At 45.8% G+C, this 22583-nt stretch overlaps 1 protein-coding gene across 2 annotated transcripts in view; it reads left to right on the forward strand.

Moving 5' to 3' along the window:
* The window catches only part of CYBRD1 (cytochrome b reductase 1), a 265585-nt gene that overhangs the window by 223980 nt on the left and 19022 nt on the right, over window positions 1-22583 (forward strand). The gene's annotated exons all lie outside the window — the stretch shown is intronic.

A 22583-nucleotide genomic window follows, 5' to 3' on the forward strand; every position in this document is an offset into this window, starting at 1 on the left:
GGTAGATGAGATCAAAGTCGTATTGCTGAAGGTGTAGGAGCCATTTGGTGATTCGTGCCGGAGGGTGCGACGATGTCCCCATGAAGATGGGCAGCAGGGGTTTGTGGTCCGTGATTGTCGTGAACCGACGCCCATATAAGTAGAGGTGAAAATGCCGGCACCCCCACAACACGGCGATGGCCTCCTTTTCGATGTGAGAGTGCCTCTGTTCGGTCTCCGTGAGGGCTCTCGATGCGTACGCTATCGGCCTTTTCTCCCCTTCCTTTGTTACCTGCATCAGGATGGCACCGAGCCCAACCGGGCTTGCATCCACGAACAGTTCAGTGGGCAGCTCGGTGTTGTAATATGCCATTTTGGTGTCGACAGACAGGGAGTCTTTGATGCTTTCGAACGAGTCCTGGCATTTCTGCCCCCAGTCCCACTTGGTGTTGGCCTTTGTCAGTTCCCGTAATGGCTCAGATCGGGTGGCCAGGTCTCGGATAAACCTCCCGCAGTAGGTGGCCATGCCTAGGAAACTGCGTACTTCTGTGGGGGTCATCGGTGGGCTTGCGGCCTGAATGTCTGCGACCTTCTGGGGGTCAGGGGAGATGCCTGTGCTGCCAAACTTGTAGCCAAAGAAGGTGATCTCTGATCTGAGGAACTCACACTTCTCCCGGTGTATGGTGAGCCCAGCCTCTTGTAGTCTGTCCAGTAGGGTTCGAAGCCTCTTGATGTGCTCTTCCGTGTCGGGGGCGTGAATCAAAATGTCATCACTCACATTGAGGACACCAGGGATGCCCCTGATGACCTCTTGAATGGTTTGCTGGAATACCTCAGCTGCCGACGATATCCCGAAGCTCAGGCGTTTGTATCTCCGCAGCCCCAAATGCGTCGAATGTCGTGATATAGCGAGAGTCCCTGTGGAGCTTGAGTTGGTGATACCCCGCCTTCAGGTCAACCTTCGAGAATACACAGGAACCCGTGAGGTCAGCCACGATTTCATCGATTGTTGGTGTGATGTGGCGCTCTCTTTTAATGGCAGTGTTCGGGAGGCGCATGTCTATACAGATCCGCACTTTTCCAGGCTGTTTGGGTTTCCGCGTTACCACCATTGGCGAGACCCATGGTGTGGGTCCTGTGACCTCTTCTATGATGCCGGCTTCTTCCAAAGCCTTGAGTTCCTGCTCCACTTGCTCTCTCATGTGGAATGGGGTTATCCGATGTCTTACGGCCTTGGGCTGTACTGTTTCATCAATGTGTAGTTTGATGGTTTTGCCCTTCAGACAGCCTATTCCCTCTTGCAGCTGGGGGTATTGCCTCAGTATGTTCTCCACCTCCTCGCCCGCATCGACGTGGCAGACGAATTTAACCACTCCCAGATCTTCTTCTGCGTCCCCACTCAGGAGGCTTTCAATTCCTGCCCTCACGACATAGACTTTCGACCATAGTCTATTTTCACCGTGTTCCAGCATGGTGCGGAATCTGCCAATCACTGGTAGGGGCTTCCGGCTGCCGTATGCGTATAGCAGCGTGTCTGTGCTTTTCAGCTCTGGTGGAGGGTTTAGAGTCTGGAATGTGCTTGTGGGCATCACATTCACTGAGGCGCCTGTATCAATGGTCATAAGGATGCTCTGGTTTTGGAAGGTGACCATGCATTTGCGCCTTCGGGCAGATTTTCTTTGAGGTCCTTGACCTTGGCTCAATGCATGCACCAGATATACCTTCCTTCCTTTTCTGTCGTTGTCTTTACTGGGATTCTGCTGCATCGTCGAGACGTCATCCCCTTCTTCCTCCGTGGAGGAGTTGGCCACTGCGACCCGCCTTACATTGGCTTGCTTCTTTTTCTTGGTCGCATTCTTCTCAGGAAGATTTTGTAGAGGCTGGATGGAGCTGCCCGCTGATCTGCATGCATTCGCATAATGATCCTTCCTGCCGCATGCTCCACACGTGTTTCCTTGTGCGGGGCAGTTGCGACGGCCATGTCGTGGGCCACCACACCAGCCGCACTCTGTGGGCCCAGGAATGCGCGGTTGCCACCTGTTCTGGCCATATCCCCTACTGTGATCATCCCTCGAGGATGGTTTGTTGGCAATCTGGGCCACCACGGCTGTGTTGAGGGTAGGTTGCAATCTGTGTAGCGTGGCCTCCATGTTGGCCGCTCTGGTGTGAGCCAGTTCCCTTTGGCGTCCGAGTTCAAGGATGCGTTGTAAGGGAATACCTCTTTCGCTGAGGACCAGGCGTCTTAGTTTTTCTGAGTGTATGCCGTTGATAACTTGCCTCCTGATTTCCCTCTCCACATTTGTGAACTCGCAGGACATAGCCAATTTTCTCAATCTGGTGTGATACGCGTCTAAGGTTTCGTCCGCTGCCTGTATGGTGGTGCAGAAAATAAAAGTCTCGTAGTCCGGGTTTAGTTGAGGGAGAAAGTGAGCCGTGAGGGCATCTTTCGCGCTTTGGTATGCATCTTGGCCATCATCAACATTGAGGGAGTTGAAAATGCGCAATACCTCGTCACCCACACTGAGCAGTAGGTGTGCTTTCATCTTCCTGGCCGCAGTAATCTCCTTGCACTCCATCACCATTTCAAACTTCAGGATCCACAGCTGCCATCTGGGTCCGCTTGACGATGGATCCGTGAAGGGGTCAAACGGCTGGATTAGAGTTGACGACCCTCCTTGCGTGCGCGGCTGGGGGGATGACAGCGACAGGTTTGCCGCAATTCTGGATGGCGTGGTGGGCCCAGGGGTTGTTGTGCCGGCCGCCATGTCGACATGTACCTTGTCGGTGTTGTCGTGATTCGCTTAGATCACCGCCAGTGCCGTGGAAATGGGCCTTCTCTGGACGTGCTGCGGTCCCCAGCCACTGAGTGATGAAGCGCAGGACCTGGTGTCTCCATGTTGTCCTGGTTGGCAATCTGTGTCGCTGCACTCAAATGGGGGGGTGCCAGATGTTGAAATGGCTCCACCATGCCCAGCAAGAGATCGTAGAGCGAAGGAGAAATGCAGAGAAATTTTTTTTTTTTTTTTTTTTGGGGTGGGGGGGGGGTCACGCGAGTGATCCACCCCCCACCGAGTGTCCAAAAATTTCACCGCGATGGCTGTGTGCCATCGGTATGCTTTACACGCCGAGCGCGTGTTGAACTTCGTTCCGCCTCTTCGCCATTGTTGTATTCCAGCCCGCGGAGGGCGCACGCGGGGGCTGAGTGTCCGGGCTAGGCCGCACGGCCTGTGGCGCAGCGCCAGCGCGAGCTGCAGGGACAGACACCCACACGCGTTGCTGGTCTGTCCCGGAACTGCCTCCCAAACGCAGGGGCGGGGCTTTTATTAGAGACGCCCTGCGTCACCGCGTAGCGGGACGCAGGGCGGAACATAACAGTAATGTCCTCATTGGTAAAAACCCTTACTTACTGCTTAAAGCTTGAAATACCTTTCGTTTTCCTTTTGAAATGTGCTCACATTTACCTTTGGCAGTCTTTCCTCATAGTTCCAACCCATATTAATCCCCAGTTTAGTCACCGTTTAATTTCTGAATAGGTCAATAGCCTTTTATTTTTCCCGGCGAAGTACAGTCTTGTAAATGGGGTGTAAACAATAGATTGTAAAGTAGAATTATTTTAATTCCCACACATTTATAATATAATGTAAAATTAATTTCTTTCTGCAACTGTATCTCTGGGACTGGTAGAATCGTGTATTTGCAGTCTGTAGATCTGTTTTAGATGCATGTGCAATACTTAGTCTGTCTTCTAGTGCCTGGTCTGGAACATTTTGCTTCTTTTACTAGTGTCAGCATAAACTGATCAGTAATAGGATCACTATATGATGTGTATGCTCTTCGCCTGATACAGACAGATCAGCACTGATATGTGAATCACTGTGGGTAAAAATAAAAACATTCCCACATACAACTCTTAACATACTTAGCATCTACTGACCACCCAAAGACATGCCCCTCTTTGAAGAGCAGTTTATTGATCTTTTGGCTCAAATTTGCAATACTAAAAGTCCTCTGGTCATCATGGGCGAACTTAACCACTGGGCCAACTTGACAAAGTGGGTCTCAGCCTCATGGATTCCATTAATTCAGTAGGACTCACACAATGGATCAAATCTCCTACACAAAAAAGAGGGCACACTCTCAATTGGCTCATATCACAAAATACTAATATCTCAGACATTATGGTCACACCATGCATATGTTCCGACCACACTCTTATTCAGGCCAAGATCACCTTACCTAAGTCTCCGCCCAAACTCAACACCTATTCAAGTCTACGAAAGATGACTTGTAATTTGAAAAACATAACAGCCTCCAAACTATCTTCGGTCCTATCATCCAAACTACAACTTTTAGCCAACTTGTCTGACTTTTCTACCCTAGTTAACCACTTGCTTCTCATTTCAAAGATGCAGTTTATGATCTTGCACCTATGAAAATGAAGGTAATCCAGTCTGAAGAACACTTGGTTCTCAGAAGATATTGTCACTGCCAGACAAACTAAAAGAGCTCTGGAAAGATCCTGGAGAAAGGACCCCAACGACGACACTTTAGCTGCCTACAAAAAATCCACACTGGCACACAAAAAACTGATCATAAATGCTAAAGCCACTGTTACGCTCACCTGGTTCCACTGGGACGCCACCCAGCAGTTGGGACTCAGGTATCCTTCTCTGCGGTTCCCAGGTGTGACCAGCGGGAGGGTTCTGCCTGGAATACAGATGGGCAATGTTCAAGACTGGGCAACTGGGTTAAACAGCCCCCCATCACCCTGTATACCTGTGGCCTCTCTGGACCTCTCCTTGCCTTGTTTTTAATGCAGGAGTGTTCTCCGTCCTGCCTTCTGGGCAGGGGCGCATTGTGCTTGGTGGGCGATTGCGATAGAGTTACTTCACTGATGCCGGCCCGCTTTGAGTCTTTCAAGTAGGTCTTATTGCTGTGGTATATTGTTGTCCTTGCATGCCTTTTTGGTTTAACTAATTTTTTTTCTCTTCCTTAGGTGCGCGGAAGTCCAATATGTGGCATGGACTGAATTGGGTCTCGCCGGTAAGTAATGGTGTTTTAGAGCGCCTTGATGCGGTGAGTAGGCGCTAGGTGCAGCGCTATGATGCCTTGCCTTTTGCTAACCTGTTGTCTTGTCTTCCCACAGGTCGCGGTGCTCACCCGGTGCATGGAATTCCTGAGGCGATGCTGGTCGAGGAGCGGCTTGCGAGGTAAGCTTTTCGGCACCGTTCATTAAATTGTAAAAATGACTGCCTTGTTTCTTCCTTTTTTGCAGATCCGTCGGTTCGGGGGGAGTGCTGGTTCCGGGATGCTGATCGCAAGAGCCGTGGACGGCTAACGATGAAATTACAGGTAAGCTGCTGCTGCTAACGATGTCCTTTTCCTCCTTAACAGATGCTGTTCTTCCGAGGTTTGCGGGTGCAGCTGAACACAGTGAGCGTCACGTTGCAGAATTGCAAAGTAACGCGAAGCGTGTTATCCCAGTCGGGTGTGGTTTAAATAGCTTCAAGAAAGTAGTCCAGGTAAAATAGTTTCTATGGTACCACACCCAAAAACACTATACCGTGTTCCAAGGAGCCAAGCTATGTGGATGCCTCCATGTTGATTGGCACTGAAATAAAGTAGTTCCCAATACAAGTCCTTTATCAAGTATGAGCCTAACGGCAAAGGCGCTAGGACTGGCCCCAGCGCAGGCCTAACCAAGGATGCCTGGGTCTAGTGGAGACACGAGTCGAGACCCTTCCTGGCCCATGGGCTTGCCAGGGGGTCTTCTGGATGTGGGTCGTGACAGCACTCCCCTGCCCCCCCCCCACCCCCCAAGGCCCCTCTCAAGGTGTTCCTCCTGTCCGGCCCAGGTTTAGTTGGGAAGTTTTGATGATGGTTTTTGATCAAACGTGGCGCATGAACGTTTTCACAGGGTTCCCAGGATCTATCTTGGGGTCCAAATCCTTTCCAATCAATTAGATAGTATAGTTTCCCCCTTGAGTACTTAGAATCCAGTATGCCTTTTAACTTCGAATTCTGGTTTCCACTCAACAAGTATGGGTTTCGGTGGTTTTCCAATCTGTGTACCAGACTGCATTGGTTTTAAAAGGGACACATGAAATACCGGGTGGATGTGTAGATTGGATGGTAAATCTAATTTGACGGCCGCTGGATTAATAATCGCCTTGATGGTATAGAGTCCTAAGTACCTGGGTTGAAAGGTTTGGGTTCCTTTGATGGGTATCATCCCTACTTGATAGTCTAGGGTCTTTTTCCTGTGTTGGTCGGCAAATTGTTTTTGCTTGTCTTTGGCGCAAATTAGATGTTCTTTGGCCTTTTTGAAAGCCTGAGTGATGTTGGTGTGAAGGGTTTTTACTGCTGGCATTTCCAAGCTGGTTGGGAGATCCAGTTCTGAGGTACGCGGGTGTCTACCAAATTGGGTGTAAAAGGGTGTTTGTCCGGTACTGGAATTCAAGGAGTTGTTATATGCGTACTCGGCTATCAATAGTAAGTCCTTCCAGTCTCTTAGTTCATGGTGCAACATGCATCGTAGGTATTGCTCAAGGGTCTGGTTGGTCCTCTCTGTCTGACCGTCCGTTTGTGGGTGATGGCTAGTGAATAGCTGGACGTCAATTTGCGCCATTGCACAACACTTTCTCCAAAAGTTAGAGACGAACTGGCTACCTCGATCGGAGATCAGGACTGATGGGAAGCCATGTAGTTTAGCCAAGGTATTTCCGAACGGTATTGTTAGAGTGGATGCGTCAGGGAGGCCTTTGAGCGGAATAAAGTGCGCCATCTTTGAGAATAGGTCTACGACCACAAGAATGGTGTTAAACCCTTGACTGGAAGGTAGGTCAGTGATGAAGTCGAGGGAAAGAGTGTGTCATGGTGCCGGAGGAATGTCCAAAGGTTTCAGAAGGCCAGATGGTTTTTGTTTTTGCGACTTGTTTTGTGTGCAGACTCCACAAGACTGAATGTATTGGATGACATCTCTACGCCAGGTAGGCCACCAGAAGTTCTGCTTTACCCTGGCTAAGGTCTTGGTAATTCCAGGGTGCCCTTCGATCAAAGAATTGTGATAACCTGAAATGATTTGTTGTTGTAAGTCTTTGGTGGGTATGTACAGACGACCCTTAAAAAAGGGTAAGTGATCTTTGATGGAATATTGTTCCCCCTGCGCTTGCCATGTAAGGAGGGTATCCGGATTCATGGTTTGTTGAATTTCTTTTCCTAGTTCCATTTGGGTTAAGGCTGTAGTGAGGCCTAAGAGTTTGTCTTCGGGTATGATGGGGACTGGGGCCGTATAAACTATGTCATCAGTGCCAGTACGAGAGAGTGCGTCAGCTTTTCCATTCTTGACTCCTGGTCGAAATGTAATGACATAATCCTATTTGGCGAAGAAAAGAGCCCACCGCAACTGGCGTGAAGACTGGGCTTTAGCTGTTTTAAGATATTGCAGATTTCAGTGGTCCGTGATAACTGTAATGTTGTGTCTAGCCCCCAGAAGGTAGTGTCACCAAGCTTTAAAGGCTGATTTGATTGCCAAGAGTTCTTTGTCCGTGATGGCGTAATTTACTTCTGGAGGTGAGAACTTCTTCGACCAGAATGCCACTGGATGTAGCTGGACGGTTTCGGGATCTTTTTGTGAGAGGACCGCTCCGATTGCTATACTGGAAGTGTCCGTTTCCACGATATAAGGAAGATCTGGACGTGGATGTCGCAGGATTGACGCTGAGGTGAACCTTTTCTTAAGTTCCTGAAAAGCTTTTTCTGCTTCTTCGGTCCAGGCAAATTTTTTGTTATTTTTTCGAAGCAATACAGTGATTGGGTGTACAACTTGGGAGAAGTCTGGTATGAACCGGCGATAGAAATTCGCAAAGCCCAACATACTTTGCACTCCTTTTACTGACATTGGTGATGGCCACTTTAGAACGGCGTCAACTTTGTGCAGGTCCATCCTGATGCCTCCGGGAGTAAGGATAAAGCCTAGAAACTCCACTTCGGTTATGTGAAAGAAACACTTTTCAAGCTTTGCATATAAACGATGTTCACAGAGCTTGGCGAGGACTGAACGGACGAGCTTGATATGATCCTTTTTTTGAGGTTGAGTACACTAGGATATCATCTATGTACACTAGGGCACAGATATCAATTAACTCTCTCAAGACGTCATTCATGAAATATTGGAATGCTGCTGGAGCGTTGCATAACCCAAAGGGCATGACTTGATATTCGAATAAACCATATTTGGTACGGAAAGCAGTTTTCCATTCGTCTCCGCTTCTGACCCGGACCAGGTGGTACTCTCCCCGAAGATCCAATTTGGTGTAAATCTGAGCATCTTTGACCTGGTCCAGCATTTCCGGGATAAGTGGCAAGGGATAACGGTTCTTTACAGTGATCTGGTTTAATGCGCGGTAGTCGATACAGGTCCTTAAGTCCCCTTCTTTTTTCGGCATGAAGAACAATGGACTGGCTGCAGGGGACTTCGATGGACGGATGAATCCGTTTGCAAGGTATTGGTCTAAGTAAGACTTCAGATAAAGATTTACAGGTTCCGTAAGACCATAGATTCTACCACAAGGGACTTGAACACCAGGAATAAGGTCGATTTGACAGTCCTAAGGCCTGTGCGGCGGCAGGGTGTTTACTTGGTCCTTCTGGAATACATCCTGGAAATCTCGGTATTCCTCTGGCAAGGTATTAGTTACACCCAGGGTTGATGTTGTCGCTCCGGGAGTTGTAGAAATACTGAAAGCTGGTTTCTGTTCTTGATAATAACAACCTGGAGAGCAGTCACTGGGGAAGGTTAATTTCCTGGCCCGCCAGTCGATCAAAGGGTTGTGAGCGACTAACCATGGCATCCCTAGTATAAGCCGGAATTGAGGTGCCTTGATGAGATCCAACGAAATGAGTTCCCGATGCCCGTCCTGGCACAGCAAGGTTATCTCGGCTGTGCTTTGGGTTACGGGTCTGGAAGCGATTTCTGTACCATCTACCGTAGTCACCTTGTCTGTAGTCGGCTTAGAACATGAGGGAAGCTCCATCTCTTTAGCCAGGTCTTGATCTATATAATTCCTGACTGCCCCGCTATCGATGTATGCCTCAACGGCATGCATTCTTGATGACTGTTGGTTATTGATTAAGATCACTGGTATTGCAAAGTGTGAGGTCGGTGGCTCTTTCCTCTCACTCGACAAACTGACCTCTACGTTTGCCGAGCTGGGTAGTTTTCCGATTTAGATTCCTTCTCCATCTTTTTCCGTGGCCCCGATGATCTTCCTTGGACGTTTCACTGGGCAGTCCTTCAGGAAATGCTCAGTTTTTCCGCAATACAGACATAACTGTTGTTGTCTTCTTTTATCTCGCTCTTGTTTTTTTAATGTTGGTCGCACCATTCCCCAATTTGCATGGGCTCCACAGGGCTTTCTTGTGCTCGAGTTACAATGTCTCTAGACCGAACATACACAGCCCAAGGATCCATTTTGGAATGATCTGCTTTTCGGTCTTGCAACCGGTGGTCTAGTTGTACGACCAGATTTATGAACTCGGAACAGTTTCGAGGAGGATCAACTACTTGAGCTAGAACGTCTTTTAATTCGCCTCGTAAGCCCGATGAAACAACGTGGTTCTTTTGTTTTCAGGCCACCTGGCTTCAGCAACCAATCTGTTGAAAGTAGCAATGTACGTTAACAAGTCCTGATTCCCTTGTCGGAGGGAAAGGAGTTCATTGTCCACTGCTTGTTCTCGGGTATGGCGAGCAAAAAGTTTCTCCATTTCCCTCTGAAATCCCCCAAAGTTATGTAATAAAGGATCATCATGGGTCACCAGTGGTACAGACCAATCTGCTGCGCTACCGCTCAGGTATGATAAAACAAAGGCTACCCGAGCTTGGTCGTTTGGGAATGCTTCTGGCCTGCAAAGAAAGTGAAGGCGACACTGATTCATGAAAGCTGCGTATTTCCGTGGATCACCTGTAAATCGCTCTGGCGGTGCCAAAGGAACTGTTCCTGGTAGCATCATTTGTACCGGAGTAGAGGAAGTGGATGGCAGGGTAGGATTCTCCATCGTTGGGTTGCTTCCAGGCAGAGGTGGTGTCTGTCCTGCTTGTGATTGCAAGTATTGTCTGCTAATGTCTTCAGTGCCCTCCTTAGTCCCTATTAAATCTCTTCAGAGAGCGTTAGTATCCTGTCGGGCAGAATGAACCTCGGCGCGCAGTTCTCCTATTAATTGGGCCAATTGGTCTAATTCCGAGGTCTCTATGGCGCCCAGGTGGATTGGTTTGGCAGGCTTTGCGTTCTGTTACTCACCTGGTTCCACGGGAACGCCACCCAGCAGTTGGGACTCGGGTATCCTTCTCTGCGGTTCCCAGGTGTGACCAGCGAGAGGGTTCTGCCTGGAATACAGGTGGGCAATGTTCAAGACTGGGCAACTGGGGTAAACAGCCCCCCACCACCCAGCATGCCCACGGGCTCTCTAGACCTCTCCTCACCTTGTTTTTAATGCAGGTGTGTTCTCCGTCCTGCCTTCTGGTCAGGGGCACGTTGTGCTTGGTGGGCGATTGCGATCAAGTTACTTCACTGATGCCGGCCCGCTTTGAGTCTTTCAGGTAGGTCTTATTGCTGTGGTATATTGTTGTCCTTGCATGCCTTTTTGGTTTAACTAATGTCTTTTCTCTTCCTTAGGTGCGCAGAAGTCCAATATGTGGCATGGACTGAATTGGGTCTCGCCGGTAAGTAATGGCGTTTTAGAGCATCTTGATGCAGTGAGTAGGCGCTAAGCGCAGCGCTATGATGCCTTGCCTTTTGCTAACCTGTTGTCTTGTCTTCCCACAGGTCGCGGTGCTCACCCGGTGCATGGAATTCCTGAGGCGATGCTGGTCGAGGAGCGGCTTGCGAGGTAAGCTTTTCGGCACCGTTCATTAAATTGTAAAAATGTCTAATGCCTTGTTTCTTCCATTTTTGCAGATCCGTCGGTTCGGGAGGAGCGCTGGTTCTGGGATGCTGATCGTAAGAGAAATTACAGATAAGCTGCTGCTGCTAACGATGTCCTTTTTCTCCTTAACAGATGCTGTTCTTCCGAGGTTCGCGGGTGCAGCTAAACACTGTAAGCGTCACGTTGCAGAATTGCAAAGTAACGCAAAGCGTGTTATCCCAGTCGGGTGTGGTTTAAATAGCTTCAAGAAAGTAGTCCATGTAAAATAGTTCCTATTTTACCACACCCAAAAACACTATACCGCATAGCTTGGTTCCAAGGAGCCAAGCTATGTGGATGCCTCCATGTTGATTGGCACTGAAATAAAGTAGTTCCCAATAGAAGTCCTTTATCAAGTATGAGCCTAGCGCCAAAGGTGCCAGGACTGGCCCCAAGCAGGCCTAGGCCAAGGATGCCTGGGTTTAGTGGAGACCCGAGTCAAGACCCTTCTTGGTCTATGGGCTTGCCAGGGGGTCTTCTGGATGTCGGTCATGACAGCCACACATTATAGTAAAAGGATCATAAACGCCCAATCAAATGTTGGTGAGCTGTTTAAAATTCTAGCTGAATTTCAAAATCAGCCACCACCATCCAACAACCTGACCAAAGACTCCAATTGGTGCCAAGACATCCACAATGCATTCTTATCTAAAATTGTTTCCCATAAGGAAAAAATCAGATGCCCTTAACGAGGTGGCACCGATGTCACCTATAAAAAGAACAACCCCTCTCGACAACTCCCATTGTAGAACCCCTCAATTTTCTTTCACTTATTACTCTGAAAAAGAGGTACTTAAAGTGATACAGGATCTTAAGGCTACATCCTGCCCTGCAGATGACTGTCGCACAAACATCTTCAAGGAATCTACTTATGTACTGGTCCCATGGATTACTAAGCTAATAAATCTATCTTTTGATGAAGGTGTGGTACCTGATGGGCTAAAATCCGCCTGGATAACCCCTTTGTTAAAAAAGAAAATCTAGATCCCACCATTAAAGATAACTATAGGCCAATAACCAATTTGCACTTCATTTTGAAGATTTTGGATAAACTAGCTTCTATGCAATTGCAGGGTCATGTCGAAGAACATGACATCCTTGGCACTCGCAGTCAGGCTACAGGGCTCATCGTGGGACTGAGACGGCCATGCTCGACTTGCGGGCATAGCGGACAAAAATCAAGCCGCGTTGCTGATACTACTTGACCTCTCCGCAGCCTTCGATCTGGTTGATCAGTACTAGTGACAAGGCTCGGAGAGGTCGCAAATTGCTCCATGCTAGCATCAAGATGGATAGCCTCCTTCTTGGGCCTTCGAATGGGTAAGGGTATGCGTGGGAAGTAATCGATCCACTCCCATCTCTCAAACTTGTGGAGTCCCACAGGGCTCTTGTTTGTCGCCACTGCTTTTTAATTTGTATATTCAACCCCTTCTCGATCTTCTGAGCAAGCTTGGAGTTCAATATACAAACTACGCAGACGACACGCAGGTCGTCAAACAACTAAGTGGCTTGTATAAGTACGATCTTGAAACCATTAATAACATCTACAAAGCCATCCCGGATTGGATGGCCTGCAACTCCCTAGCTCTGAACAACAAAAAAACTGAGCTCATGATAGTATCCTCTAAAAACACCCGGAACAGACTTGATTCCGACTACGCAAACTTCCTTATTGCGGACAATACCATCACTGTCCAAAGGAAAGTCAAAACCTTAGGAGTTGTTCTCGATGAGGAGCTATCTATGAAGTCTCATGTCTCAAACATCAGGTCTAGTTGTCGACTGATTAACAAACAAATCGGCTATATTCGCCCTTTTATTACAGCTGAAAACTGTGCTCTCCTGTCCACAGCACTGATAAATTCCAGACTTGACTATTACAATAGCCTACTGTCGCCAATATTCAATCTTTACAGGGGGCTCACAACAATGCCATGCGCACCATCTTCAAACAGTCTTGTCGCACTCATATTTTCACCTTCAGAAAGAAGCTACATTGGCTTCCCATGAAACATTGTATAACAGATAAAGTGTTAACGACAACACATGTGCTTGTCCTTCAGCAATCCCACTCATCTGTCTGAACGCATTAGCGTCAAGTCCAATGGAAGGAACCTTCACTCTTCCACTGCTTCTCTTCTTGCTCCCCCTAGATTTAAGACAGCTAAATTTGGGGACACCACTCTTGATGTTCAGGGCCCTCTCCTTCGGAACGCCCTACCAGCTGGGATACAACAGATTCAAAGCTATCCCCTGTTTAAGCAAGCCATAAAGACTCACCTTTTCAATATGGAGTAACCCTCCTCGGCTCCCTTCTCTTCTCGCTGGTCATGTTGTGTGTCTTGTCTTTTGTTTTTTTTGTGCACCCTGAGGCCCACGGGCATGCGGCGCGTAATAAGAATTAAAATAAATAACTTTAATTAAATAAATAAATATGCCACAGACTCTGCAGTACTTCCTTAGACACCTCTGTGAGATGTCTCACTAGGAGCTCTTTCTATTTCCCAGAGAACAATTGTAAAATAAGCACTTTAAAGCACTCCTCCTGCTCCATTGGTTCCTTGATGTCTTTCACTGATATGGAGACTGGGACTTCTGCCAACTTCAATAAACTGATGTGTTGCTCTGCCCAGATCTTGTCTATCCCTTTCTTGCCTGGGGAAACCAATGAATGCCTGAATAGATAATAGTCTGGTTAACTGCCCCCACTCTGAAACACAACATCACACCATATTCCTGGAGCTACAGAAACCATCTGTAGATGCGTGCTGGTGGTCTCGGTGCCGAACCTCACACAATGGGTGGTAGAGTTTTGCCGTCCGTCACAACCATGACTCGGTGGCCATAAATGTTGAAGTGAACATACTTGCAGCCTCCCTACACTGCAGTGTTTGATGACGCATTCTGATTCTAAATTTAGCAATTCCTGCTCTACATTACTTTGTGGACAGGCAACCTTCATTGGCACAGTGCCACTGGCTGCACAGTGGGCTCGATGCGCAGCTGCACCACCTGTCTCTGGAGGCACACCGTAGCATGGAATACATATTAATATTTCCTTATCGGGTCATAAAAATAATAGATTCAAAATGCTAAATCCACCAGTCACAACTCTTTTGCTGTTTTGCAGCTGGTTGGGGTGCCACTGGCGTGACCTAGAAATAGGGCTTTACATAGACCTGCTCATCATGCACTTATGTGAGAAAGGCTCCCTCCCAGGGTCAATACTGCGAAGCTGCCATAGTTGAAGATTTTCACATTTTCAGCTTTAAATTTTACTAACATGGGGCAGGGTGTGAAAGCTGTGAACTGTAATATGGGCATCACGTTCACTAATGCCACTGTGCTGGTCAGAACTGACACCACCTTTGATTGTATGGTTACCTTGCACTGCGTTGAACGCTTCTTCTCTGCCCTTGCATCATGTAGTGCTGAGATGAAGATTACAGGGTATCCTATTACTGATCAGCTCATGCTGACACCTAGTAAAAAAAGTCCATGTCTTCATTTTCACTAGCCCCAACCAGACGCTCCTCTAACTCCTATTGAACCTCTGCTACTTTGGCCAATGCATGGCAGATTAGCAAAGTTCTTAGCCCTTTAACACAGGCCATGCTGCGTGACACTTTGGCATTGTGGTTTGGCTTTTGTGTGGGGTCAGTAATGCGAGGCAGACAACTGCTTGTATTTTTCTCAGAATTAAACATTTTATTAAAAGAAAAAGATGCAAATACATTCTTTGCAACCTACTCTCTCAGGGAGTTCCCTACCTAGCCTAAGAGCGAAAGGAATCACTCCTAACAGAAACAAAGTAATTTATTAACAACATAAATAAGTGAATAACAAACAACCATTAATTTGGATGACCTTTACCTGTCCTGGGTAAATCCCTTCCCCAGGATTGTTCAAAGTAATTTTTCTTTTTGAACATTTGGGGAAATTGAAAGTCTTGACCCAGTTCTTGTAAGTTCCAAATGAAGCAAAAGTTCACCAAACAAAACCCCACAGGTTCAGCTTCCAGTTGAAAAGGCCCCATTCCAATTCCAGCCAAGGAAATGGCAAATGGTAATGCTGGATGTCTGTCTTCCAAGATTGTTTGTTTGACCACAGTTCAAAGAATAGATTAGCACCTTCGCCTCCTACAATTATACAAGTGTTCATAACCTCTGCAGATAATTTGGTATAATTGTCAGGATGGTTCTTTTTGGGTTGTTGTGTTCCTCTTGACAACCACTCTTCTACTACTGTTACTATACTAAGGAAATCGGCTCCTTGGTTCCACAGTATGCCACTACTTCAACCAACTTCAATGTGACATCCACTGACAGTATTATACACAACCACAGTTCTGGTAATTCTGCTTCAACGTTATATATTCGAATGGTTAGGCATTTTAAAGACAAGACACTTTGACCTCTACAGGTAGGCAAGGCACTCTTCTTTCCCATTCTGCAAGAAAAGGGCAGTCTTTTTGCGTCTTCTGTCTGCCTTAGCAACAAGGATAACCTGTCTGTGCATCCAGACTGACTTTCTCTCAACTTCAACAATCTCAGCATTACAGATGATTTGATCATTCTTCTTACAAGCACCCAGCTCCCTTCCCCAGCTTTGGACGCACCTTCTTGGTTTCAGTACCTACCTTGAAGCTGTATTGCCACACTTCCAACTTCAGATAACAATACCACACTTGTATCAGCGCAATTAACAAGGGGTGATGTCTCACGGTACAGCTGAAAATCCAATTTAGAAACAGTGCACTCATACCAGTAAAGAAGAGAGTATGCTCGGGCAGGAAATGTCAATCAATACATATTCATAATTGTATTAACAGCCACATGAAACCATAAAACATAACCACATGTTCATTCTGTTACTTATACAAACAACTAGTATTTCTAAAACATTCCGGTTTAGCACAAAACCAGTAAAAGGTATAATCTCAAAGAAATATGTTTTATGTTTTTTTGTGCAAAAGAGCTATCCTCATGGTAGATACTATAATAAAATATTAGAGGCAACTGCTTCCCATGTTTATCTTTTTGTCAATATGGGGCATATCTGTTGTCCTCTGATGTATCTAATAAAGTGCTAAAGTGCTTAAGGTCAAAGTGCTAAGTGTCAACTACAGGTATCCTAGAAGATAGATATTGATCACAAAACCAAATATACTTTCATAGTAGTTTCGACGATTAATATATCTAGTTATTCAATCACAAACTGATATTCGTCTTCCTCAGGACAAAAAGCAAAAGGCATATATAACCAGTATACATTTAAAAACATATTTTATGCTGGGATGGTATCCAGACCTGTTCTTATTCATCAATGTTCTTGTAACACCATCCCCAGATGAATCTAACCAATATTTTCCTTGTCTCTTCCAATATAAAGGTGGAGGGTACCTACTTCATACTCCCAACAAAATAAAAAATCAGATCATAACCAATTTATCTCCATTGGTGGCTAAAGGAAAGGGCAATGCGGTTGGAACGCCATTTTAACAACATTTAGACACACCGTTTGAAACAAGACGGATCTCATCTCAGACACATTATTGGAGGCAGCTAACTTGGGACATATGGATTTCACACGGTCCCCCGCAGCCTGTTTGAACATAATTGTTTCTATGAGAGACACTTGTCTGGATACCATCTCAGTATAACATATGTTTTTAAAGGTATACTGGTGAAATATGCCCTTTGATTTTTTTCCTGAAGAAGACGAATATCAGTTTGTGGTTGAATGACTAGATACATTAATCGTCGAAACTACCATAAAAGGATATGTGGTTTTATGATCAATATCTTTCTGTATAGGATACCTGTAGTTGACACTTCTTTGATTTCTTTCACTTTTAGCACTTTTTCACCTGTTTAGCACTTTATTAAATACATCAGAGGACAACATTTGTGCCCCATATTGAAAACAAGATAAACATGGGAAGCAATTGCCTCTAACATATTATTATAGTATCTACCGTGAGGATAGCTCTTTTGCACAAAAAACATAGAAAACATTTCTCTTTCAGATGATACCTTTTACAGATTTTGTGCTAAACTGGAATGTTTTTAGAAATACCAGGTGTTTGTATAAGTAACAGAATGAAAATGTGGTAATGTTTTTATGGTTTCATGTGAATAATATTAATAAAATTATGAATATGTATTGATTATGACATTTTCTGATATTTACTAGTATGAGGCCACTGTTTAGAAATTGGATTTTCAGCTGTACCATGAGACATCACCCCTTAAACTCAGAGGAACGTTCTACTCCAGTCGGGAATCGCAGTCGGTCACACCCAACCCTCCTTTGATGCCTTACGATCCTACGATCTTGTGACTAGTGTGAAAGTCAACTTCACGGTTTTCGGAGTACTTTAGTCAATCAATACTTTATTTCTACCAGTAGCAGGTCATAAAAGTCATACAATGCATAGAAAAACCATAAGATGCATTGATACTATAACATCATGGGAATAAAAACAAGCTGGGATAGAACAATGCACTTTAAATGATCAGATGCATTTATACATTAAGTACAGCTCATAAAACATGACCTCTAGCAGCCATATCCTTAAATCGCTTCCCCCATGCCAACAACAAATAGGGCCCCATTCCGAAAAACGCAATTGGATCGCCAACAAGACAGAAGCACATCACCAGGGATGCCCTTTTACAGTTTCAGAGCACAACCAGGGGTAGCAAATAATTTTTCCTTGCGTACTTATAGACTGGGCAGAGAAAAACAAAATGTTCAATGCTTTCAACTGCACTAGGGCAAAATGGACAAATAGCCTAATCAGACGCATTCCAACAATGCTTAAGAGCTGCCAAAAGCAGTGTGCCAGTGCGCAGCTTCATATACAGGGCCCTCTGTAGTTTAGGTGGCATAACAAAATTCAGGTAACATTCAAATCCTGGGGTTAATTTCCTGGCCAAATAGGGAGCTAGACTGGCTGAGTGCACAAGGATCGATCTAGTGTCTCTCCCTTTATTCCTAGATGCCATCTTGAATAATTGTTTGAAATTCATTGTGATAGAATCGGGCTGCAACCTGTAGTGCTCCATACCCACTGCGGACAACTCCCTGCGATCGCCTGGAACCAAGGTAAGCTTGGGCAACCCGGGCACGCCAGAACATCAGTGAACGCTCTCCTATATTGGGCCAGTTCACCGCTAGTCCACAGTGTATCGCAAAGAAACACCGGCCTCAGCCAAGCTATAAACCCAATGCTCTGCAGACCCAGTTCCCACAGTACCAGTGCATTTGGCGCATATTCACAGGGAGCTCGAGAGCCGATTTCAGGAATTTCTGTTCGTGGCCTGGAGGTCTGCCAAGTTACGAATGCCCCACAGCTCTGCCCCATATAGAGCTGCCTGCCTTGCCTGACTCTTAAGGATTTGCAAGGTTACACTGACTGGACCCACCCCATGTGCCTGGATAAATCTAGATATGGCTGCACTATTCCTGGCCATCTTTAAGCCTGCCCGCTTTACCTATTCGTTAGACAGACCCTCAGGTTATCGAAACTCGCAATCTGTTTAATTAGTCCCCCCTCAAAACCGCTTTCAAATGGAGGTGCTTCTTGGCACAAGGTTTTGCAAAACAACATGGACTAAGTTTTCTGCAAATTAATTTCAAGTACATTAGCCATGCAGAATGCCTCAAAAATAGCTATTTGCTTCCCTAGCCCCATGGGGGTCAGGGAAAGCAATACTGCGTTGTCAGCAAATCGCTAAATGGGGATTTTCTCCAGCGCCAAAGATGGGGCATCAATCTGTTCAGCCAGTAGTAACTCGATCACTTTGTTGATAAAAAAAGACAAAACAGAATTGGGGCAAGTACACAACCCTGCTGTACACTGGCCTCAATTTCTATTCTAGAGGATACTTTCACCCCGTGCGTACCTAATAACTGCTGCGTTATTGCAGTACAGTGACTGTATTGCACCCAATATATCCGATAGCAGACCTTAATTGGACAGGGCAGCCCACAGGCCCGCATTTGGTACACTGTCAAAAGCAGTCTTCAAATCCACGAAAACCGCATAGATTTTCATACATTTTAACACTGTATACATCTGCACTATCAACGAGAGCCGCAGGACCTATTCAGCCGTGCTGACACCACATAGGAAACCATCCTGGAGATGATGAATGGCCCCCGCCTCTTGGCACCAGGCCTCCAAATGGCCCAGCACCGCCTTTGCAAACATCTTCCCACTGCATCGAGGAGGTAAATTGGGCGATAATTAGCCGGGCAGCTCCTGTCACCCTTTTTAAATATGGGAATGAGGATTGCCTGGGTCCAAGAATAGGGAATCCTATTAGCCACCAGCAGAGCATTAAAAAGCTTGTTTAGACAGGGAAGCAATATAGTAGGCTCTTGTCTAAACCAATGAATAGGAACTAGATCAGGGCCAGGCGTTGATTCCAAATAGCAGCAACCTGCCACATCTAGATTGGGGTACACCAAACACCTCGCACCCAAAAACGTGGGGTGATCTCACAGCCCAATCCGGACTGTAATAACTTGGCAGCATGGCACCTGATGTCACAGAAGTGGCTATTTATAACTCCCTCAAAGATGTATGGAGATCTCCAGGGAGCTAAGAAAACCTAATCCAAGGTTTTGTTGTTATAACAAATGGAAAGAATGTGTGGTCTGGTGCATTAAAGTACTGGTCCCTTATGTTGGTTGCTAGGAAGATATTACTACTTCATGCAGTTGCTAGACCAAGGACTATCATATAACTCGCTTGACGTCCATTTGTCTGCATCCGCGGCACAAAACCTCATAGCATAAACATACATGGTTAAAAGTGCAGAGGTAACAGCCTTCATTGAAGAAATTAAAAGATTTCAGCAACATTAATTAAGCCCCCGAATTGGGATTCAAATACTGTACTACATAGATACATACTGTGAGGGATCAAGAGTAAGACTCCGACACAGTAACACGTTTTGTGTTGAATAAAGACTCTTATTATCAAAAGAAAAAGAGGCTAGGGGAAATCCTACTTATCTGTGACTCTAAGAGGGGGATACCTGCCTCAACAAGACTAAGGAACATCTGTGTCAGGATGTCTAAAGCAACAGTTCTCTGTCCTGTGCCCAAAACCTTAAGTGGACTACCACACACTAAACTCAATATAACGTGAAATGCAGAATTTCTCTTGGCTACACACCTGCAGCTTCCTTCCAAAGTTCCAAATATAAAGTCTCCAAGGTGCAGAAAGGGAAAAAATGAATTAAGTTCCACTAGAGAAGGGGCATTCCCTTCCCCTGGACTATTTTTGTTTATTCAAAGTGTCACTTCTCATATATTCCACAATCCCAAAAGGGATGGCTCTTCCCTTGAGTTTTCTCCATTTACACAACATTTTACAGTTCTTTCTCTGGACCCCTGATGCCTTTTTCAGGATGGTTCTTCCCTTTTTAGTCCACAATTCAAAAGGGGGATTTCTTCCCCTGTTTTCTCTGCACTTTCTGGGGATCTCTGCCCAGTTTCTCCAATTCCTGGTGTACTCTCCTGCAAGGGTTCTATTTTGGTGTGGGTCCCGGACTGGCTGTATGCCTGGTTTACTCTCCTGCCAGGGCTTTTTCAATCCTCTCAGTATTCGAGTGAAAGTCCCAGGTTCACACTCTGCATTAGCATTCACTCACTTCTGTATCCAGGTAATTATCTCATATGTCAGGCCACCAACCCTTCTCCAACTGTGTTAAATGTCCCAGCTCCTTTGTGTGGTTTTTGCTCTTTACTAATGGCATCTGCACTGAAGCAGCCCAGTATCCCAAACTCCTTCTATGGGTTTACTGGTCTTCTCTGGCAGCTATGGCGTCCCTCGCGTCTCACTGTTTCCTCAGCTGTCCGTCTGCTGCCTGGGAGCGTGTCTCGTCGGCTTCTTGGTTCCTGCCTGGCCTTATCCTTTGCTCGGCAGCTCCTGCTGCCCCGGAATGGCAGTGCGGCGAACACTCTTCCGCCAGATTTCATTGGACACCATCCTGGCCCTCTTCTTCACTCGGGTCAGCTGCTCCCTTTCCTCCCGTGTCCCAACCAGTGTTGGGAGGGTTGATTCTACTGTTCTGTTCCAGTGTTCCATATTTGAATGTCCCGACACCTGTTAGCATCTTCCAACGACTCGAAGGCAGCGTTGGTTTGCTGCTTTTAGTGATCTTCATGACTTCATAACTCTCCCTCGCCTCTGTGTTATAATGGGGGGATGTACATAGGTCCCAGCATTTGTTAACCTCCTACAATCAATAGAACGCTGTGTGGGCTTGCCGCTTGTAGTGATCTTAATTCCTCCATCTCTCTTGTTCCTCTCAGCATTAAAGGGGGGGGGATATGCATATAAGGTTGGTGACCAGTAAACGGATTCTTTATCCACCCTATAATATATCACACAAGAATGGGGAGGTGAAGGAATGTTGCTAGGTCCTAATGAAACAGGGGGATACCATGTTTGAACTAGCGAGTCTATACCATTCCCGTGAGGGTTGTCTCCCTTCATGTGGGCCTACCCCAGGTTCAGGGTCGGGTAGCTTCTGCCTTTCCCTGGCCACATGAGGAGAGACTTCCCAGGGAAAGGAGTGACGACATTGTTAGATTCGTCACAATGCTCAAATATTTAACACTAATGGCGCCTTTTTTAGTTTCAATTACTTCATTAACAGGGTGAGAAAATAACCGGCCATATCAGTAGAGTAACATTTACTTACCATATATAAGGATACGTCTTCACAACACATTTATGATTTTCACCACTGATTTATTTCTAGATTTTATGTTACCAAAACAATTGAGTTATCACAAAGGAGTCTGCACACACCTGATGTTCGAGGGGCTGTGTTGGAATGCATTAAGAGTGCACAAGATGCTCAAAAGACCTGTCAGTTCTTTGTGGCTTCCAGCTAAACACACGCGGTATATCTCCTACATAAAGCAGAAATATCCATATATATAATGCAGTGCATCACAAGGAATGCTACAACCTGACGGGCATACAACTGCCGAACCAATCTAGATCCCATTCAGCTGGCGCAACAATTGCTTCTTTAACTAGTACACCACTATAAAGAATTAAGCAGCTTGAGTTCTGTTGATACTTTCACAACATTACTGAATAGATGATGCTCATGCAGAGGAATGATTGCTAAATGGTGACAAGTGGTGCTAACCCATTGAATTCCAATCTAGTCACACACCATCTTCCAAGGGTGAATGACTCTTGCTAATCTATGTATAGCATGTAAATATAAAACAAATTCACATGCTGCAAGAAGGAAAATGTTACTTATTGTAACAGTATTTATACCGGTTGGTGCAGTTATTAAAAAAATAGATAATTCCCAAAGGGTATTTTAAAGTGTCTGTATGTGTTGGAAAGTTAAAGGGAAGCATGCTTATATTTTTTTATTTATACATTTACTGAGTCTGGTATTCATTTTGCAATTTACATCATTTTTGATTACACGATTTGATCCCAAACTTGATGAGGGTGGCGTGAGGACATAAACAAACAATGTGAAAATGGTTGTGACTTTCTGACACAGAGTACACAACCTCTAGTAAACTAAGTAAAATACTCTGTACCAACAACTAGATGGTAAAGTATGCATCTCAAACAGACACAAACA

This window comes from Ambystoma mexicanum, chromosome 9, assembly GCF_040938575.1.
Source record: "Ambystoma mexicanum isolate Mex_15411 chromosome 9, UKY_AmexF1_1, whole genome shotgun sequence".
In the NCBI taxonomy this organism is placed as follows: domain Eukaryota; kingdom Metazoa; phylum Chordata; class Amphibia; order Caudata; family Ambystomatidae; genus Ambystoma; species Ambystoma mexicanum.